This window comes from Sphaeramia orbicularis, chromosome 4, assembly GCF_902148855.1.
Source record: "Sphaeramia orbicularis chromosome 4, fSphaOr1.1, whole genome shotgun sequence".
NCBI lineage: Eukaryota > Metazoa > Chordata > Actinopteri > Kurtiformes > Apogonidae > Sphaeramia > Sphaeramia orbicularis.
In genome coordinates, this window is record NC_043960.1 from 6425425 (window position 1) to 6433296 (window position 7872).

Below are 7872 nucleotides of genomic sequence, written 5' to 3' on the forward strand. Positions count from 1 at the left end.
TACTGCTTTTATCTTTTCATTATGTCAGTATAATCTCTTAAATCTTTTTACTTTTAACCCTTTCATGCACAAATTATGAGAACCTTAATCTTTTCATTTCTCTTTAAACATGAAAAAAAAACAATGTCATTGAAAAATGTCTTAGGAAAAATAAATAAATAAATAAATAAAAAATGTTTTTAAAAAATATACAGAAAAAAAAAAAAAAAAATAATAATAATAATAAAGAGTTATTAACCTTTTTTTCATGAAAGAAAAATGTCCACTCAGCTGGACACCATGCATTTAATTTTTGAAGTGAAGAAACATGTATTTACTGATAAATTGCGTGAAAACTATAACTATTACACTCAGGGGAGGTCAATACAATGTTACCAATTCATCTCAGAAAAGATACGTAGTGTCTTAAAATTTTAATAAAGATACAGGGTGGGGAAGCAAAATTTACAATGAACATTTAGTTGTTTTTTCTCAGCAGGCACTACATGAATTGTTTTGAAACCAAACATATATTGATGTCATAATCATACCTAACACTATTATCCATACCTTTTCAGAAACTTTTGCCCACATGAGTAATCAGGAAAGCAAACGTCCATAAAGACTGTTTATAATGTAAAGAAGAGAATGACTATGAGCAAAACTATTACGAGAAAGTCTGGAAGATACTATTAAAGAAGAATGGGAGACGTTGTCACCTGAATATTTGAGGAACACTTGCGCAAGTTTCAGGAAGCGTGTGAAGGCAGTTATTGAGAAAGAAGGAGGACACATAGAATAAAAACATTTTCTATTATGTACATTTTCTTGTGGCAAATAAATTCTCATGACTTTCAATAAACTAATTGGTCATACACTGTCTTTCAATCCCTGCCTCAAAATATTGTAAATTTTGCTTCCCCACCCTGTATGTGCAAAAAAACAAAACTACAAAATCCATGAATTTACAAGAGAACAGCTGTAGAATAGCTGTCCACTGTAGTGACCAGTATGCATGAAAGGGTTAATGTAACTCTTGCTCATTGCTGCCATACCTAAAAACACTGCCACTGTGGGACTAATAAATGTCCACCTTATCTATATAATGTTTTTCCTACTAATCAACAATTATCATCAGTATCAGCACACTTATGGCTTATTCTTTACTCATCTAGCTTTCATTGTATGTGTTGGTTTAACCCTTTTCACTTTACCTGTCACCTTTATATTCCCACACAAATGCATTATATATAGAAGTCTCTGTCTCATCTAGTTTTACACATCCTCATCTGCACCATTCTGACTCATGCTGATCATCATCTTCTGAAGCCCACATTTCTGGAACATCAGCACATCATCAGTTTATCGTATTCTCTCATCTCTCCGTCCAGTAAATCCCCTTAACACGTAACTATTAGTAATTACAGATGTACACCTGCTGACTGACAAATGATTAATTTGACCTTTGACCATCATTCATTCATTCATTCATTCATTCATCCTTTAGCACACACTGAGATATAATAATTGCAATGATGAATATACATTACAGGCAATTATTGTAACAAAAAGAGAGAAAAATGTGATAGAATTAAACATTTAACCCCATAACGCCAAACGTATCATATTTGATACATGAATTGATGATACATGAACAAGGTTATTATCGTTAATGAAAACTAACGAAATGATGAAAACTAGAATTGAAAAAACATTTTCGTTAACTGAAATAAATAAAAACTATAATTAAAAGAAAAAAACAATAACTGACTGAAACTATTGTGTGCTTACAAAACTAATCAAAACTCATAAAAATTATGGATAAAATTCCCTTCGTTTTCGTCTTTGTTGTTTTTTAGCAAGCGGCACCATACGGAACTTCACGGTCCGTCACTTGTGGTTTCCAGTCGTCTTCTTGTTCCCACTCTACCTGGAAACATGGAGACTAAAGTTAGGAAAAAGCATCAGAGTCTTGTATGGGATTTATTTGAATATGACAGAGAAGAAGAGAAAAGATATGAAAAAACTAAATTTAATACTAAAAACTAAACCAAAACTAAGCATTTAGAAGAAAATGAAAACTAATAAAAACTATCAAACCTGCTCTAAAAACTAATTAAAACTAACTGAATTAGAGAAAAAAAGTCAAAACTGAATAAAACTAAACTGAAAAATCCAAAACTATTAGAACCTTGGGTTTGAAGCCCTCTACATGATCAGTATGATATTTTTATTCTTGAAAAACCTGATGTTTACAATTAGATACAAGCAGTACACAGATAATCCACCAGGGGGAGGAGTTCATTCACCAGAGGCTTTTCTAGTGACACTATCAGACTGTGATTAATGAGGAAGAAGGCAGAACTTTGACAAATTTGAAAAGGAATTTTTAATTTGTTTGACATGTTTGTGTTATATTATGTTTTTATTTGTTCAAAAATAATATCTGAGCATTGAGACCTGATGTATCAAATATGATACAAAATTGAAACTCATACACAGAAATTGAGATTTGAAAAAAAAAAACATGTTTGGGTTGTTCAGATGGACCAGTAAAGGCTCCAGTTTCAAAGAACTGAAATTTTCTGTCAATGATTTAATGGTTCAAACTTTACAGGGTTAAAGCACTACTTGCACGTTTTAATTCAAGTGTTTTATTTGGTATTGTTATATTGTTCTTATTTGTTGTTGTTTTTAATTGTGCAGCTTTTTATGTTTTTAATCTCTGTAGAAGCCAATAATGTAAAAACAACTGATACCATAATAACAGCCGATAACGTAATAAATTTGCCATTTTTAAAATGTAATAGGCCAATAACGTAATATCTGGCCAACAAAGTAAAAAAAGTCCTGAACCAATAACATAATAACTTTTGGTCAATAACGTTATAACTTATTGGCTAGTTATTATGTTATTGGGCTGGTAAAAATAAAATTCTTTGCAAATGTAATAAATGAATCAATAATGTAATAAGTTACAACGTTATTGGTTCAGGACTTTTATTACGTTATTGGCCAGATATTACATTTTAAAAATGGTAAATTTATTACATTATCAGCTGTTATTACGTTATCGGTTGTTATTACATTATTGGCTTCTACAATCTATTCTTGTATTTTATTCTTTTATTTAGGTTTTATCTATTCTTCTATATTTATTTTTAATTAATTAATTAATTAATTAATTAATTAATTAACTTATTTATTTATTTTATTTTTTACAATTGTTCTACAGTATGTCTGTTAATCTATTCTTGTATTTTACTCTGTTATTTTGTTTTTTTTTATTTATTCTTCTGCACAGTGCTTTGGTCCACTGTGGTTGTTTTAAAGTGCTTTATAAATAAAGTTGGATTGGATTGTTTTGGAACTTCAGGTAATTCAGAAGATGGGAGCAGGAGAAGCAGAAATAAGCCTCTGGAATCAGCTTCTGCCTTTTTTTTTCGGTTACCAATTGTGCAAATTGTATGTTCTTTATATGTACATGTTTTGTACATAACTGAAATAAAAAATATTCATTCATTCATTCATTCGGGCACATGATTTTAACTGAAAAACCATAAAATACAGTGGATCATTTTCTAATAAATGGTAATAAATCCCTTAAGAAAGGCAAACATAGAGAGAAAAACTCCTCTGGGCAGTGCCACAGAAGTAGCTCTGGGTCTGCATGGGTTAAGTGGTCACTGCTCATATTAGTTCTGTCAGGCCCTGGCTACTTACACAAACTATGCTGCAAAGTCCATGTGTTAAATAAATACTGAAGTCACAATACATAACTCAGCCATAAAAGCTTTTAAATAATGAACAGTCATTCCCTACACTCTGACCGCATACGGAGTGAGAGCGAGGCTTTGTATAATCCGCCTCATGACTCTGCATTAAACACATTGACCATAAATCAGCTGAGTCACCGGCCTCTTACAGGAAACAGGAAATCCACCTTAAAACGTCCCTTTGTAATTTCTACACTCAGTATTTTGAAGTGAGTACAGGGCGAACGGTTGTGAATTAGAAAGTCAACACTAAGACTCATTTTGTTGTGATGTTTTAACCCTTTAAGGATGATTTTGTCTCCGGTATCAGTCATTTAAATCACCACAACACCTGAACCGTTTATGATGAAATTCACACAGAATCTGAAAGCTGAGACTGGGAGCTTTGAATGGGAATTCTGTAAATAATCTGTTTCATAATACTGGATGGTCTCAGAGCATCTGTATATGTGTGTGTGTGTGTGTGTATCTGCACAGTTCTGAGAAACTGAAATGTTTTTAACTGGCCAGTTTGGTTCCTACAGTTGAGCAATAGTCCAACCTCCATATTAAATGTCTTTGCAAGTTAACAGGACCAATATTTTGGGAGATATATGTTATTTTGGATGTAACGCCCCAGCCTAGGGGTTCACCAGGGTGAACATAATATGCTCACTTTGTCCCCTCCCAGCTCCCAAGCACACACGTCAATCACAAACTAAACTTCACAATATTTATTTTTAAACCAACTAAAGGAGGGGTTAGGGGAGGGAGCGGCTAAAACAACAAACAAAATTATCTTCTTTACAGTTTAAACTAAATTACCTACTCAAAAATAAATGCACGAAATAAAATACAGCAAACTTGCCTAAACTTCCTAACCCAAAACAGGAGAAAAGGTGAAACAAAAAAGAGCCGACCTCCCCTACCAGAAAAAGGTTCAATTTCCAAAAACATCAATTTACAACTATATACAATCGAATTTATCCCAGCAACGCACGAAGACTGACGGTCACACACACAGAACACAGGGTTGAGAGCTGGCAGGAGGCAAGAGAGAGGCCAAACAGAAGCCATTTTTAAAGGGGCCGGGCAATCACCTTCCACCAATCCGCTTCCTGCAACAAACAGACACAAAAGAGCACAGCACACGTACAGGATGGGGGAGAACACACACACAACACAGAAAACATATATATGTCGAGGCCCAAAACGGAATCTGGCCCGATTCAGAATCGGGCCGGCCCAGAATGGAATTCTATTCTAGGCCGGCCTAGACTGGAATCCTGCTGCTATAATGTTATTTTTATACCATGTTTAATGCAAATGATCCATAATTCCATAATTTGTCATAATTGTACATTTTCAGTCTTACATACCTTGAGTAACTATTGTCAATTTCAGTCGATTTCACTGTACCATATATTGGTGGGGAGTACCACTAGGTTCTATTTGTAAATAAAGTGTATTATAGTTTACAATTAAAATGTTGTTTGTTTCATTTTTTTTCACATATTTGCAAATTCCATGTATTGATTTTTGTAAGAATTTAGATCATTTGCATTAAACATGGAATCGGGACAGATTCTGTTTTGGGCCTCGACATATACATATACATATACATATACATATAAATAGACAAATTATGACCCAGGGTCATAACATTGGAATACAATAACCTTATAACCATGTTGTTACACCCATGACGGTTGACAGGAAGTGCAGTACCACGCTGCATGATGGGAAATGAAGTTAAAAACAGGAACAACGCCTTTACTAAGACCTATATTGGTATTAATATTAATCAATCAATCAATCTCTATTTATATAGCGGCTTTCATACAATGAAACGTAACACAAAGTGCTTTACATATAAAAATCAGTACACCCCCCATCACCACCACTGCCACACACTGAGGTTATAATAGTTCTGGGTTTTTCATTATAGTTTAGTTTTTTTTCGTTTTGACTTTTTTTCTCTAATTCAGTTAGTTTTAATTAGTTTTTAGAGCAGGTTTGCTTGTTTTTATTAGTTTTTCTTATTTTCTACATGTCTAGTTTTAGTTTAGTTTTTTCATATCTTTTCTCCTCTTCTCTGTCATCGTATTCAAATAAATCCCAGACAGGACTCTGCTGCTTTCTCCCAGCTTTAGTCTCCATGTTTCCAGGTAGAGTGGGGACCAGAAGACGACTGGAAACCACAAGTGACAAGAAGTGACGGACCGTTAAATATCATACAGCCAGCAGCTAAAATTGCTTGAGGTCAATAAATTGATTTCGTATCAATGTGACATTGACGAAGATGAAAACAAAGGGAATTTTATCTATAGTTTTTATCCGTTTTAGTTAGTTTTGTAAGCACACAATACAGTTTACGTTAGTTATCGTTTTTTTCTTTTAAAATTTTAGTTTTCATCATTTCGTTAGTTTTTGTTAATGATAATAACCTTGCCACACACACACACACACACACACGTGCACACACACACACACACACACACCTTGCCACCCATGTACCCAGTGTTAATATGCATAAATAACAGTAAAACAAAGAAATAAAGAAAGAAATACACTGAGCACGGGGGGACCATAAAACGTAAGAGTATTAACAACACAGGGTTTGTAGTGGTAGTGGGTGTCATGGTGGTGCGGTGGTTAGCACTCGTGCCTCACAGCAAGAAGGTCCTGGGTTCAATCCCAACACCAGTTGATGGGGGTGGGACCCTTCTGTGTGGAGTTTGCATGTTCTCCCTATGTTTACGTGGGTTCTCTCTGGGTACTCACTTGCTTCCTCACACCATCCGTTGTTAGGGTTTGTAGAAGGCAATAATGTAAAAGCAACTAATAATGTAATAAATTTGCCATTTTTAAAATGTAATAGGCCAGTAACGTAATATCTGGCCAATAACGTAATAAAAGTCCTGAACCAATAACGTTATAGCTGTTGATCAATAATGTTATAACTTATTACATTATCGGCTCAGTTATTACATTTGCAAATAATTTTTTTTACCAGGCCAATAACGTAATAACTAGCCAATAAATTATAACGTTATTGACCAAAAGTTATTACGTTATCGGTTCAGGACTTTTATTACATTTTGCCCAGATATTATGTCATTGGTCTAATACATTTTAAAAATGGCAAATTTATTAGGTTATCAGCTGTTATTACATGATTGACTTCTACAGGGTTATTTGTTGCTGGGTGTTTGTCTCTATGTGATGACTTGGTCAGAGTCTCCCCCACCTTCACCCACAGCTGGGATGGGCTCCAGCATCCTACTGAGGACAAAGTGGGTTCAGGAGATGAATCAGTCAGAGTGTTCTACCAGTGTGTTTTGCTGTGTTTTTGTCGAGTTTTGCTGTTTTTTTTCCTGCTTTTTTTTCAATGTTTTTATCTGTATTTTTCCTCATTTGTTTAATTATCAGTAACAATAATTATTATCATTATTATTAGTAGTAGTAGTAGTAGTAGTAGTTGTATTTTAGCTGTAAATATATCTATGAGTAAATCTCTCTGCAGATCCATTCAGGGCATACACAGACACAGTGTGTGTATTTGAATCAGATGACGGATGTTTTTGTCAGTGAAATGAGGGGCTTTGTCTACAACAGTGAACACAGACTATCAGACAGGATCCAAATGACGAGAAAGAACCAAAAATAACAAGCTGGAACATAGACACAGAATGATGTAGACAAACAAAAATGTTGGCGCACATGGGAAATAGTTGAAAGTTTATTTCTGTAACCTCATAAAGTTTTGTGATGAACATTTTTTCTTGTGATCACGCTCTTTTTTATTTTCAATTTTCAAATGTATAACAAGAAACACGCAAGTTGAACATGAAACTGTGGTATCCAGTTCCTATCCAACTGCAACCCCCCCACCCACCACACCCACCCCAACTACTGGATCTGTAAGTTTATATACATAAAAAAATAAAAATAATAAAAATTAAAATTTAAAATAAAAATAAATAAATAAATAAAATAAAAATATATATTTTTTAAATGAATTATAAAAAAAAATGAATTAAAAAAATTAAAATGAAAAAAATAAATAAATAAAAAAAAGTTTTTATACAGCTGAACATAATGTACATACATACAAAAACATAGAAACCCCCTTCAA